We start from the raw sequence: 16152 nt of genomic DNA, 5'->3' as shown, positions 1-16152 counted from the left end.
TCCAGCATTATCGTGCAAAGAGGGCTGCATGAAAATGGATGAGAGGTAATTAAGTCTGAGGAGGTCTGTTCCGATGCACAATGGCTCCTCTCTTCTTTCTTACGTTGCCTGGGCCCTTCTGCCTCACTCCTTCTCTCTGCTCATTCCTTCAGCTCGTCCTTGTATAATCCCGCTGACCCGGCCCTCAACGTTCGTCGAGGGAAAGGCGCCTCCGCTGATTGGTTTTTCAGTCACAAACTGATTTACTCCTTGAACAGAGTGATCGAGTGATTTCCAATCAAACGAGGGCGGTTAGCAATTAAAAGAAACGCCGGGGAGCAACAAATACGCGTCCGACCGTGAGTACCTGCCTCTCCGCTGCTTTGTGCGCCTCAAAGACTTTGAAAAGCTGTGTGAAGCGATTTGACGCTGTGCGGGAATGCATCGGCGCGGGAATGCATCACAGAGAGCGGTAATGATCTGTTTACTCTCAGTGTGTGTGTGTGACGTGACGCGAGTGCGAAAGTGACGGGAGAGAGAGCCGCAAAGAGGCGAGCGGGAAACAGAGCCTGCGCGTCCGCCACCGTGGTTCTGCCCGAGATGCGCTCATTAAAAGGCTCTGGTTGTGCTCATCTGTGTCAGAGTTGAAACACCTTACTTTTGGAAGAGGAACAAAAGTGAAAGTGGAAGTACCTGACAGAAAAAGAACGAACTCAAACAAAATCTCACACTATTTTCCACGTTTTAGAATAACGGTGAAGACGTCAAAGCTATGAAATAACACAAAGTGAATGATGCAGTGACCAAAAATGTGTCAAACGAATCAAAACTATCTTTTCATTTCTTTGTTTTTGATTCTTTAAAATAGCCGCCCTTTGCCTTGATGGAAGGGGAAAGGCTTTGGAAAGAAATTCATAGGAATCAACTTAACACTACATTTCCATAGAAACACATTTTAACCCATTGATACCTGATGCAGCATTTGCGTGTATATCCCTCATTTGTGTGCGTATCCCTTTAAGACCGCGTTGACGCGGTTCGCGGTCTTACAGGGATACACACACAAATGCTGCATCAGGTATCAATGGGTTAAGCATTTAAGCAGAAGCCTTTTGCCCAAAATGGCTTCAAGAGAATGAAAAACACAGTGCATTCTATCAGGTGTGCCCAAACCTTTTAACTGGCAATGTATATAGAAAGAATGCCTTAAAAAGTGAGAGAGGTGGGTTACAGGGGCCCCATACTTGTCTATGTCTAGGGCCCCAAAATCACTAAGTCCGCCCCTTCACTTCACGCTGCTTCAAAGGCACAGACTTTACGTGAGCTAAAAACAAGTTAGTGGCGCTGAATGCAATGCTTAAGATGACACGGGACACACGGAGGTAAAAGCTCCTCCATACGGTTTCAATCAACTACATCTCTCGTCTCGCACAATATACGTCACATGATCAACACCAACCGCCTGGCGGGAGAGACGTCACTTACGCGACTGGTTGTGTGTAGTCTTCCTGATTTATAACTTATAGTGCAACAGTTTTTTTGACAAACTGCAACTTTTTTGACTTGCATACAGTCTCTTATCTTTATCTTTTAAATGAACACAAATCATATGTGTACCCATATGGCACAATTCAAACGGGACCAAAAAAATTCTCTATTGATGAATGTTTATTGTTTAAGGATCCCCATTAGTCTACACCGAAGTGAAAGACTACTCTTCCTGGCTATCCAAGCACATAACCTAAAACATTGGAGCAGTTACAAACAATGGATACAAAGAAAAAACGTACTTGACATTATTGCATTCTCAATATTATGCAAAAATGACAACACAAATGGCTCCAACCACAAAGTCGAAGACTTACTTAAAACATCAATAACAGAATGTTATTTTGCAAAATCACAACAGAAATAGGCTCCAACCAGTTGGGAGTGAAATGTGTTGGATCGTCTATGACACAGCTGGCTCACTACCTGTACATGTTGCAACCATTCTAAAAGCCTCATTTTTCTGTATGATTTATGAGCCTTCCTGCTGCTTGTATCCAAACATTACATTGCCCTTTGAAAGCGGCGCAGCTTTATCAAACTCTTTCATGTTGATAAAAATGTGTTTAGGGGTCATTAGTACATCATTATTAACTGCTTAAGTAGGCTTTCAAGGCCACTTAGCTTACCTCAGCGATCGGGGGGCTTATCTGGGCGCTGGAAAGCAGAGGGAGATGAAACGGCACGCCTTCGCAAGGTGGATGTAATAACAGTTTGGAGTGAGTCACTGCAGGCGCTGTGCTCATAACATTGTTTACGCTCGCTTTGAAATCGGGCCTGTCGGGTCTTTTAATCAGTGTGGCTCAAAGGCATCTGCCCCTGCAATTTATATGGATTTTCACTGGGGTGTGGTTAGAGGTTGGATAAGGAGAGGGAGAGGGAGAGGGAGAGGTGGAGGAGGGGGGCTGATGGGGGTAGACTCACTTTAAAGTAGCATAGTTTGGGTAAAGTCTGGTTAAACAGTAAACAGTTATTGGCAGGGTATAAGTGTGCCTCGCTCCGCATTGTTCTGCAGCCTTTCATCCGCTGTCAGCTGCCCTTTTCAAACAGACAACAGAGGGTATTAGTATGAGGGACCAGCGGGCATCATGTCAGCGATGACCTATATCATTCTAGCATCTCATCGACAGGACTTTTAGAAACCCTTAAAAATAAAGTGGGTCAACTTCTCATTCTCATTTGAGTTGCAATCCCTCGCACGGCACATCCTCATACCGAAACGACAGAATAATCCCTCGCACGGCACGTCCTCATACCGAAACGACGGAATAAGTCGCTTTCCAAATGACTCGCAAAAGGACATAATGAGCAGGTGATACGCCTCGTCGGTGAATTTGAAAACGTCACATTTGTCATATTTGAACGTTGCTTACCGGTATGTTTAGGCAACTAAAACAACTTTGGTTATGTTTAGGGCAACTAAAACAACTTGGTTAAGGTTAGGCAACTAAAACAACTTGGTTATGTTTAGGCAACTAAAACAACTTGTTTAGGCAACTAAAACAACTTGGTTACGTTTAGGCAAAACAACTTGGTTATGTTTAGGCAACTAAAACAACTTGTTTAGGCAACTAAAACAACTTGGTTACGTTTAGGCAAAACAACTTGGTTAAGGTTAGGCAACTAAAACAAGTTAGGGTTTGGGTTAATGTTAAAAATGGAAAACGTACGTCAGGAGGTCTCTCGCTAGCTATTTCAATATCAGACTATCATTACGTTAAAAGACCACCAGTGGTCACCTGGTTACAGCTCCAGACTCTTGCGTATGCACTGCACGCATGCACTTACTCACATGAACGCAAGAGGTCAGATTCGTGAAACATCGGTCGTTTTAACCACCTTGAAAATCGACCATCGTTGTCGTTTTCCTTGAAGGAAGAAACTCTTCATAGAGTTGATCAAACCTCTGCAACGGCCCAACAGCCGCCACTGACCGGCCCTCAGCCTGTGAAACTAGCGGTCAGATAAAGCAGGTCAAGAGGTGCTCCCACTCCGTCAGGCAGGCTCACACAAACAACCACTCCACATGTAAACATCTGAATCTGCAAAAAGCATAACAAACAAACAACAAACAAACAAAAATACAGCTGCAGGACTGAGGAGGCACGCTCACAAGGAGGCTGATTAGTGAACGTGTGATGTGAGGTAGCCTAGCCGCGGCTAAGGAGGGCTGTGAAGAACACCGCAATTTCTCAGGAATTTTCATAAGCTCTTGCAAGTCAGACTGCGGTTTGAAGTTGCATTTCTCACTCTCAATTAAGAGAGCCCCCTTCATTAAACAGCCAGCTAGCAGATGGAGCCGGAGGTGAGATCAGGACAGCAGCGGGTGAAGGAGAGTGGGGAAGGGGGGTATCAGGCCATTGAGTAGGAGGTTTGGGGGTGGGGAAGGGGGGTATCAGGCCATTGAGTAGGAGGTTTGGGGGTGGGGAAGGGGGGTATCAGGCCATTGAGTAGGAGGTTTGGGGGTGGGGAAGGGGGGTATCAGGCCATGGAGTAGGAGGTTTGGGGGTGGGGAAGGGGGGTATCAGGCCATTGAGTAGGAGGTTTGGGGGTTGGATAGGGGGGTATCAGGCCATGGGGAAGGGGGGTATCAGGCCATGGGAAAGGGGGGTATCAGGCCATGGGAAAGGGGTGTATCAGGCCATGGGAAAGGGGGGTATCAGGCCATGGAGTAGGAGGTTTGGGGGTGGGGAAGGGGAAGGGGGTATCAGGCCATGGGAAAGGGGGGTATCAGGCCATGGGGAAGGGGGGTATCAGGCCATGGGAAAGGGGGGTATCAGGCCATGGGAAAGGGGGGTATCAGGCCCTGGAGAAGGGGGATGGGGCAGGGGGGTATCCGGCCAAGGAGTAGGAGGTTTGGGGGTGGGGAAGGGGAAGGGGGGGTATCAGGCCATGGGAAAGGGGGGTATCAGTCAAAAAGCGGAAAAGGACTCGCACACAGAAAACAAATGTAGACTAGGAGTCTTAATAAGAGATCATTTTACTAGGGATATTCACAAACGAACAAGCAGCAAACGTTTCAGTCCTCAAGGGACTATCATCAGTGCATATCTTTTCCGCTTTTTGACTTTCATCTCTGATTACCGCACCAGAATTAAGAAGTTTTTGGACTGATGTCAAGTGCGCAGCTCTTCTCCTGCTCATCACAAAGGGGGGTATCAGGCCATGAGAAAGGGGGGTATCAGGCCATGGGGAAGGGGGGTATCCGGCCATGGAGTAGGAGGTTTGGGGGTGGGGAAGGGGGGTATCAGGCCATGGCGGGGAATGTTGTGAGGAGGAAGCCCACTGAGTTTGTAATTAGCAGAGTAATGCAGGGCGCCCAACAGCTGGTTAGGATTTCAACTGTTTTATCCTTTGCCTCCCCCAGTGCGGGCTGTTAACTGTGCCTAAGAAGAGAGATTTCAGTGGCTCCCACTGACCCCCTGATGGGAGTTCTGAAAGCCGTATCTCAGCTCCTGACAGGGAGGAACCCCAAACTCCTATAGTATTAATCACATGGAGGGCTATGCTTCACTTGACTCAGGCATGTGGTCCTCGTTGGGGTGTCTGTGAGCATGGGTGAAGATGAAAGCCTGCTCCTCTCCTCTGCCTCGACTGCGCCGCGCGCACGCCAACTCCGCTGATGAGTGTCCTGCTTTTGTTCTGCCTGCCTGGGACCACACACACACTGACAAACACACACACACACACACACACACACACACACACACACACACACACACACACACACACACACACACACACACACACACACACACACACACACAGAGAGCAAACCGCACATGCGCCGAACACACTTCCAAACACCCACAGACGCATTCGGTCGACCGCTGCCTGCCACCCAGACCCCAATGTGTTCCGAGTACTTTTCCAAACAAGCTGTGCGTCAGAGACGATGAGCGCGCCGTGCGTTTGATACGAGCTTTCTCATCTCAGAGGTGCTGATGGCTTCAGTGACCACATCAAAATCTGCTTCGGCTCTCATCTGTGCTGCAGCTTCATACGGAGCGAGGAGGAGAAGAGGAGGTGGAAAGAGGACTTCCAGACTTTAGATTATTTTGAGCTCTCGCTGTTGGAGCAACATCAAAAAGTCCTCTCTCCAGAGCAGAGCAGCAGCACACACTCGTATATGTCAGTGGTGGATGTATGACCAACAGCGGCAATTTAAATTCTAGGCCGTGCAAGTTATCATGAAAAGATTGTCTTTCCTGAACTGAATTTTCAATATGGAATATATACAGGGGGCACCTATCCCGATATTCAGACTGAATAGCCATTTCTTTTAACCTGAAGCTGCCAGATGGTTTGTTTTGCAGAACCATCCGGGAACTCCATCTTGGAAACCAGTTAAAAAGGGCAGGCACTTTCAAAAAAATACTTGGCAGGTGATTGGATGAACCATCTGTCTATCACGTTGGTCTATGAGCTAACTTCAACTACTTAGGACCGCCTCCTCCTTCCTCAGACGCTGATTACCAATAGATTGGAGTGTGGCAAGATGGATTTGTCACATGATCATGATCTCGTTGTCACGTGGATTCAGCTGCCAGGTTGCATTTGTTTACCACGGCATTATTTTGACAGACACGGGAAGGTTAGGTGTTGTTGATTTCCCACAACCAATCACTAGTGACTGATCTGGCCCACAAAGGCTCTGATTGGCGCAATTGTTGTTGTGAGAACAAGCTGTTGACTACTAGAGCAACACCAGACTCGAACCGCTTGACAAAATCTGTAAAGTGGGCGGGACGCAAATTCACGACTCTCGGAAACACCCTTAAATACTTGCCAGTATAGCAGATGTGTGTTTCAGCAATGCAGATATAATTATGCCATTCAATTAGGTAAAAACTATTGGTTAATCACGATAATCTCGTCTTTGTTGACAACCATGTGCACAGTGCTGCACTCAGCCTGCCACAACACAGGGAGACAATAGTGTGCAGTGCACCACCTCAGCCATAATACAAAGTATTAAGGTAGCTTCGACTGGACAGCAAAGGCACATACAACCTATTCACCTTATTCACCATGCCCACTTTTTCTCTCTTCCGCGTTCGACGCAAACGTATTTGTTCTTCCGGTTCAGCGCTAGTTGCCTACTGTGGCTAATATTAGCCGCTAGTTAGTTATGTTATATGGCAGTAAAATGCCACTGAATGACCAAATTGATATAACTTTTAACCATTTCGAGTAACACTGTTTCCATACAGATCACCAGCGTTAGTTTGTTGTTTATAACGTGGCTATATTAATAACGTTTTCTATCTCGCATGCGTTATTTCGAATCCCACGCGCAAAACGTGTGGGTTTCAGGACGAAACAGTCTCGAGCCACTAACGTCATCTTTAGAGCACAATATTCCTGGAATGCAAGTTTAACTAAACAGTTACATGTCCTCTGCATTCTACATAAAATTAAGATATTACGGGTTGTTTTATTTTGTATGTTACATACTTATTGGCCAAGATATGTTTAGTTTATGGGGGAGTAATTCTGCCAGTTTAGGAGGGGAGTGTGGGCGGCCATCTTGCCTGCGTTTTTTTTTGGCAAGTCTAAAACGGAAATACTATTATGAAATGACGTAATGCGGAAGCGTCCATGTGTGGGCAAATAATAAGGTGAATATAGGCTGCTACTGTATCATGTATGGTGCTCTCAAGGTCCAGTCAGTGGCAATGGTATTAAGTAAATGACAGTTTGGGGACAGAGCAGATCCCAACACTGGCCCCGGCTAGTGACTGGATTAGCCACAGTCCACTCTTTGTTAAGGCGGTAATTATAATTGGCCCATGCCATTTACTCCTCAATCCTCAAACCCTGTCATCTTAATCCCGACTAATCCTGCTTTGTGTTAGCAGAAATTAGTTTGTGAAGTAGGCTCCTTCTAGGTCAATCCTCTGGGCACTCTGGGGAGGGGTCCGGCGGGGTGTGTGTGTGTGTGTGTGAGTGTGTGTGTGTGTGTGCCCCCCCCCCTTCCCCGACAGATTTGATGGGAGGGGGGGGGGGGGGGTAGGGGTGGAGTAGGGGTGCAGCGGTGGGCACTGGGTTATGCAAACACCTATTATCACGGTTTTAATTGGAGATTAGTGGCTGGATTTAGCCTCAGAGTCTGCAGGGAGGCAGCAGCGCTGCTCTCTCTCTCTCTCTCTCTGTGTGCAAGAGTGTCTCTCCCTCTCTCTTTTCCCCCCTCTGTGGAAAAAGAGACAAGATAAAATGGAATGACGGACTATTTCAATTATGTCGGGAAAATGACTTTGCCCTTTCACAATGTCACATGTGATATTCTCTCAGAAGATTCCCGAGGCAGAACTGGGTCTGATCACGAGGAGAAGAATCATACTCAATGAAGAATGATCTGATCAGCAGCAGAGAGGTGGGGAAACTGCCATGACTTTAACGGGAATGGAAAGTACACCATATAAAGATGAAAGATTTACAATTTTACACGATACTCCTCGTAGACAGAAATGCCCATCCACCTGCCAAGTGACATACTTTCCAGGTAGCTATCTCTGTGGTTAAAGTCATTATAAAACTACATAAATATATTCTCTCCCCTATATATGTGTCAGCCAATAAACCCAGGAATTTAGGATTAAAGCTATATTTAACAGTTTATATAGTCTATCTGAGACCATGCACACACAGGCTGAATGAGTAACGGTGCAGGTGTTAATTGATAAGGGTTTTATATCAGCGTTATCTCGTAAGCACCTTTGGGTGTTGCCTCAAGGTGAAAAGTGAACTCTGCTTCATTTGCTGCAAAGGGAACGGCCATAAACATGGCAGGACGGTCGCAGCCTTGGCAAAAGTCCACAGCAGAAAATGTCGGCGTGTGGGAGTGTGATAACACACATGGGCCTCAGTGCTAATGGCTAACAGGGATACATCATGATATACTAGCTTAACAGGGTTAATGTGCTTGAAGGAATGTCCTTTATCTCATCTATTCTGCTCTCCCCCCCCCCCATCGTCCTCTTTCTTTCTCCTCCCTTCTCATCTCTCTCTGTTCTCCCTACAATCTATATTTCTCTGCTCAATGAACTGCCCTGTTGTTGGATATATTTAATCCTGTTGAAGGGATATTTGGTGGATCTTTGCAGGGAGGTCCCACTTTGCCATTGTTTAATGGGTCGTTGTTGGAAGCGCTCTTCTCTCCGGCAACCCAGTCGCCAGAATAAAACGGCATTTCATGTGTCTGCAAACCAGGGATATGTACAATATCAACTTTTAACCCATTGATACCTTTGTCTTTGTCTTTATTTAAGATCCCCATTAGCTACAGCAGAGCTGCAGCTATTCTTCCTGGGGTCAAACAACTTGCATAGTTTCAAGACATCAAACAACTTGCATAGTTTCAATCACATACAAAATTTACATTCTGTATAAAAAATACATTCTGTACAAACGGTACCTGATGCAGCATTTGTGTGTGTATCCCTTTAAGACCGCGAACTGCGTTAACGCCGTTCTAAAACGCGGTCTTAAAGGGATGTTACATGTGATTCGACGGTTGAAATGTAGATTTGGGAAATGACCATGACTGGGGAACTGAATGGTTGTCTGGTGTGACCACCCCGACCACAACACCTTTAGTGGCCACCGCACTATGTCAAGAGCAGACTTTATGCCGTGTAACGTTGATATATCAACATATACATATAGCCTATAGCAATGTATTTTGGTTCAGAAATCGACATATCCGTGGATTGCAGAAACAATGCAGACACTTATTCTGGAAACTAGGCTGGAATTACCGTGACTTCCTGTGCGGCCTGCATGCTCATGTCAGCGTCTTCGTATGACAGAGCTCACTCACATGAATTCCCTCTGGTAAGAAAGGACATTATTTTCCTCGCTGCCTCGAGTGCTACGGTCAAATTGGCAGTCAGGGGACTCTGACAGAATGGAAGCCATTGAACTATTCTTTGAGAGACATCCGTCTGGTCCTCCTGGTACCAGAACAGAACGTCTCACACCCTCTTAATCCCCAGCGGGGCAGAACTGCATGTGAAACTAGAGCATCTTCTATCAGGAGGTGCAGGCCTGGGAAGCATGCCTGAAACAGCTGAACATCTCCTTAGTGGATATTTAAATGCCTTGGCAAATATTTGCAAACCATCTGACCAGCATTGTGGTTTGCCTCACACTTTAATATGCCTAATAACCTCCTTATCACAAAAATACACTCAATGTCCACTTTTTCACAGAGCACGCTTTTACTTTTATGAATGAATGAATGAATGATTTATTTCGAGTGTTTAAACAAAAAACAACCGAAAAGGATAGGTGAGAAGCCATAGGCTTATGGTAACCTACCCACTTACATCTCATTAATGCTCAATCAATGATGATAGAAGACATGTAACTATTACAATTAATGCTAAGTGACAAAACAAAGATAACAATTGGTAACCGATTGTTGCTAAGAAATGAACAATGACTTAATGTAAATAAAGCAATTTGTGATAAAGAATATGAGATAAGTAAAAAATGAGACATGGTCAATAACTTAGTATAAGTAAATCACTAAAAGTAAGCAATATAATCTAAGTAAACAATTCATATAGAGAAAAGAACAACACCTTGATATACACATACATGCATGCTTGTACACACATATACATACGTTACGTTCATCATAATAGGTTTTTATTATAATAGGTTTGACTTGATATCATAGAAACATCAGTGTGAGTTGAACTTAACCCATTGATACCTGATGCAGCATTTGCGTGTATATCCCTCTTTTGTGTGCGTATCCCTTTAAGACCGCGAACCGCGTTAACGCGGTCTTAAAGGGATACACACACAAATGCTGCATCAGGTATCAATGGGTTAATGAACCTACATCCCAATCCCATGAGGCGATGACCCACTTCTCAACTTTCAACTCTTCTTGACTTGCGTGCGCGAGCAGCCAGCAGACATTTTCCATCCATCAGAACTCATGCGGAGAGCAGAGCAGCACAAAAGCCCACTCCTCCCTGCAGATTCATCCAGCAGAACGCTTTTGCTTCCCAAAACGCTGCCCACTCCCTCTCCCCCGGATCAAGAACTTGCGACTTTTCCTCACAATACACTCACAATACATTCACAATACACTCACAACACACTCACAACACACTCACAACACACTCACAATACACTCACAACACACTCACAATACATTCACAATACACTCACAACACACTCACAACACACTCACAACACACTCACAATACATTCACAATACACTCACAACACACTCACAACACACTCACAAGCTGGAATCAGGCCGACTCGCAAGGTGTCCCATGTATCATCGTGGTGCAACAAACTGCCACAACTGCATCACAAAAGTCCACCTCCTTCATGGTATATCTTTAATTAAATAGAATACTGTATCTCCTCTCCCTTTTTCCCCCCCCAGATCCCTTCCCATTTTCTCCCCAATTGTACGTGGCCAATTCCCCCTGCTGTCCCGGTCATTGCTCCACCCCCTCTGCCGATCTGGGGAGAGTTGTAGACTAGCACATGCTTCCTCCAATACATGTGCAGTCACCAGCCGCTTCTTTCACCGGCAGGACGTAGGAGGATCACACTATTTTTTTCTCCCCATTCCCCTCCCCCCAAAACAGGTGCCCCGACCGACCAGAGGAGTGCAGCGACCAGGACACATACCCCACCGGCTTCCCACCAACAGGCACGGCCAATTGTGTCTGTAGGAACGTCTGACCAAGCCGGAAGTATACCGCTACCGGGAATTGAACCCGGGTCTCCGCGGCAAGTGCTTTTACTACCAGACACCCCCTCTCCTCTCCTCGTCCCTTCTCCTCTAATCCTCTCCTCCCCTCTTCCACTCCTCCCCTCCCCTCCTCTCATCCTCTCTTCCTCTCCTCCCCTCCTCTCATCCTCTCCTCCCCTCCTCTCTTCCTCTCCTCCCCTCCTCTCATCCTCTCTTCCTCTCCTCCCCTCCTCTCTTCCACTCCTCCCCTCCTCTCCTCCTCCCCTCCTCTCATCCTCCCCTCCCCTCCTCTCTTCCTCTCCTCCCCTCCTCTCATCCTCTCTTCCACTCCTCCCCTCCTCTCATCCTCTCTTCCTCTCCTCCCCTCCTCTCCTCCAATGCTCTCCTCCTCTCAATTGTCCGGCTCCAAGTAATGCTGACCTGCTGACTGAGTCACCACTTTGGCTGCGGTCCAGTCCAAATGCGCCCACTTGGCCCTGGTTCTGGCGGGGATGGCGCTGGCCTGGCATTAGGCCATTCGTGATGGAGCAGGTTCACTGCCTCTGAGATCACTCAAGGTCACCCGTTCAATACTGGCAATTCTGTTTCCCCAGGCAGGTCACGTGATGTATGTGTGTGTGTGTGTGTGTGTGTGTGCGAGTGTGTGTGTGTGTGTGTGTGTGTGTGTGTGTGTGTCTGTGTGTGTGTGTGTGTGTGTGTGTGTGTGTGTGTGTGTGTGTGTGAGTGTGTGTAAGAGAGTATATTCAAGAATTTGACATTTTTCAGAGTCATTAAAAGTGGTGGAGCCAAAGCCTGAAGGCTCACATTGTCATCCGTATCTCCAGGCCATGCACACACACACACACACACACACACACACACACACACACACACACACACACGTATCTCCAGGCCATGCACACACACACACACACACACACACGTATCTCCAGGCCATGCACACACACACACACACACACTCACACACGCGTATCTCCAGGCCATGCACACACACACACACACACACACACACACACACGTATCTCCAGGCCATGCATGCGCACACACACACACACACACACACACACACACACACACACACACACGTATCTCCAGGCCATGCATGCATGTACACACACACACGTATCTCCAGGCCATGCAGTTGAACATGGTAGGGGGGCTCTGTGCTCTCCTCCCAGCATCTGCTGTCCCAGCATGGCCCTGGGGCTTTGGGTCATGCAAGCTGTGAAATGACACTGGAATGTTAATTGACCCAGAAATCACTAGGTGTTTTTTTCTGTTTCTGTTGAGCGCAGGAGCCCTATGTGGTATAGTCTCACACACACACACACACACACACACACACACACACACACACACACACACACACACACACACACACACACACACGTGACAGTTGAAATGTACATTTTGAACATGCTGTGAAGCTACCCCCGGTGTGCGGTGTCAACCAGACCACCATTTTATTTCATTGTCACTGGGTCCCATATGACCCATGCCCTGGGGGAGCGGTGAGCGGCAGCAGTGCCGCGCTCGGGAATCATATGGTGATCTAACCCCCCAATTCCAACCCTTTGATGCTGAGTGCCAAGCAGGGAGGCAAATGGGTCCCATTTTTATAGTCTTTGGTATGACTCGGCCGGGGATCGAACTCACAACCTCCCAGTCTCAGGGCAGACACTCAGACCACAAGGCCACTGAGCTGGTAGAGGAAGCGCTGTTGGTAAAGCAGTCAGCTATAGAGGCAGAGCTGTTGGTAAAGCAGTCAGCTATAGAGAGCCCCAGGAACGAGTCCGGAAATCATCAATGCTAACACTCCTGGTTCTTCACTGTTTTCGCCTATGGGACTTTTGAATGGGTTTTTGGCGCAATGCTTCTAATAAGGTCTCTGGGCAACGCAAGATTAATCAAACGCGAACCAGTGTTTAGTAATATCATCTTCACACATGAGGACCACTTGTATGAGTTTTTAAGCTTTTACGTGCCGTTAAAAGGGCAGCTAGCTAGCAAACGGCTAAATGAGACTACACTGTTGAGTCGACTTCAAAGGACGAACACGGAAATTCTCTTCCCTCACCTGGTTCAGCCCGGGGTAATCAGTGCACACATCAACAACAGTCCAGGTTGAGTGCTGACGTGACGTGGAAGCCTATGCGACAGTGTGTAGTTCTGGATTAGCTTAGCTCGAGCTTTTTACTTATAGGGCTCGCATTTACGCTACAAAACTCATGAAAGTGGTACTCATGTGTGAAGATTATCTGACTGAACTCTGGTTCGCGTTTGATTAAGTTTGCGTTGCTCAGAGACCTTATTTGAAGCATCGTGGCAAAAACCCATTCAAAAATCCCATAGACAGAAACAGTGAAGAACCAGGAAGTCCGGGACTTCCGCGTTCTGACTACAAAAATACGTCATCCCTGGGGCTCTCTATTGAGGCAGAGGCAGAGCTGTTGGTAAAGCAGTCAGCTATAGAGGCAGAGCTGTTGGTAAAGCAGTCAGCTATAGAGGCAGAGCTGTTGGTAAAGCAGTCAGCTATAGAGGCAGAGCTGTTGATAAAGCAGTCAGCTATAGAGGCAGGCAGAGCTGTTCTACCAACTGGTTCTCCCCCATCTACATTTCCACACTAAAAAAGCAACAAGCCTCCATTGTGATTCAGGGGACGGCGTTTAATTTGCCCTGGAAGGCAACATTTTTTCCAGGATGTGTTGTTCACTGTAATGAGATTTCCACTGTATTTCCCACAGCTTTGAAACTATTCTCGCCACATTTGAATGAAGCAAAACTGCAGCAGTTCCCCAGAAATGAAACTTCACGACGACTAGTAATAAGTAATAAGTACCACTGGTTGTATGTTGGCTTTGCGTCAGTAGCTCATGCTTGGGTCTATTAGTCTCCTGCATACAAGACTGAGTAATATAATGCCTTGTTTACTCATCACATGACTGGTAAGGAAGTCTTCTCCTGAGGGGAATATAGGACAAGATGACTCACACTGTGCAGCACTATGGGGAGGGCAGGCAGCATATTCGCACTTGTTTATTGGGGAGGACTTGTCTCTAAGAAAAAAATATAATTAAATGGAAATTAAAGTTATAAAGTAGTGTAAAATAAATAGAACAAACATATCAGTCATCATGTAATGAAAGAGAGATGGCAGTGCTAGTAACAGAAATAGCACATGACTCTACAAGATTAACTAGATGGCAAGATCAATATGGCACTAATTATACCTCCAACTCTGGGTGGAATGCGACGCGCATCCAAAATGGATCAAAAATCACACCAAAGAAACAAACAATGCCTGACGAAGATCTCTATTGAAATGTTGCTCATTAAATGTACTGTTTGTTTCTTTACTAATTAGACCTCTGCCAACGCTGTGCAATTTTCAACATGTCAGATTTTCACCGAAACACCAAAAACTTCTTCCATGGAGGCAGATCTGTCTGTTCAATTTCAAAGCAATTCAAAGCTTTTTGGACAATTATCACAGCACCTCATTGCCAATCAGCATTATACTGTCGCTGTTGTGTTCCGTTTCCATTAGTGCTGGACCACTGGACCAAGTTGGCGGGGTGGCAAAAGTTGGCAAGTTTGAAACGAGCTCTCCAGCGCCCCCATGTTGTTTGATCAGGCTAACAATGGAAGGTTTATACAATACCTTTTGTGAGAAGCCATGCCCACCTTCCCACTTTCTCCAATCAAAGTGAATCATTTCTTTCCATAAAGTTTCACTCGAAAACATAGCTACAATAAATATATCTACAACGTATGTCCAGTGAGACAGAGAACCAAACAGTATTGAGGAGGAAAGTCTCAGGATTCTCCAAAGCTAAATTGTGCTGAGGAGGAGGATTTGGAACGATCCCAGCAACAATTGGGACGTTTAATGGAGAAATCGATGATGACCTAGAAAGTCCCACAAAATCTCTACGTTGACTCAGATTTGAATACAACTTGAATAGAACATCCATCAGCATCTGCTTTACACAGCACTTTACAGTATTTTTTTTTTTCAGGGACAGTGTATGATGGCTCAGATCCAGTGGCTAACAAGCTTTTTATAATAGAGGGAATATTACAGCAAATAGTGAAGAGTCTAGCTTGTGTAACATCTAGGCCAGTGATACTCAACTTGCGGCCCGCGGGGCGCCCCCTGTGTGGCCCGCGATAGAATTGCAAAAACATTTTTTTTACAGTGCACCTGAACGTAACATGCAAGATACCCGCTGAATAAGTGTTGAAATGTTCATGTCATTCTGGCCAATACTACACTTCTGTTATAGCATTTCAGTCTGGAATATGGAATATCTTTCAATAATCTATCATTTAGCTACTAAATTGTCAAATACCGCCGCCTGCTTGCTACCCAGGCACTTGTGTATGTACTTAACCTAACTTAACCTAACTAACTATCCGGTGTGCACAACATTGTCAGACTAAACTCCGGCTGACACCCCAAAAACCTACATCCGCGACAGAAAATGTTATATTGTTTGTTTATTAACTGGCCCCTGGCCTTCTATCATTTCACGAAAGTGGCCCCCGGGCAAAGCAAGTTGAGTATCCCTGATCTAGGCTCTAGGGGATATGGTGGTGGGCACAATACCAATGCTCAGTCTTGTCTCTAGGAGTTCAAAGCATGCACACTGGTGACACAAACTATGAGATCCTCTCTCCTGATATTTGCTCAAAAGAACTGAAGAAGGTCTCAGATTATGCATAATGTTCAGGTTACAATCAAATGGTGTAATCTGATTTATTCTTATGCTCTTGCTAAAGAAAACAAAGAACTTTACATTCATTGTAGAGTGTGCTTTTTTTTTTTTAATCATTGAGTCAGTATGATATGACACCGGGGTACGGTGGTGCAGTGGTAAGCGCTGTCGCCTCAC

This window comes from Poromitra crassiceps (genome assembly GCF_964638095.1).
Source record: "Poromitra crassiceps genome assembly, chromosome: 8".
NCBI classification, from domain to species: Eukaryota; Metazoa; Chordata; class Actinopteri; order Beryciformes; family Melamphaidae; genus Poromitra; species Poromitra crassiceps.
The sequence above is the reverse complement of the archived record's forward strand: the minus strand, read 5'-3'. Positions refer to the sequence as shown.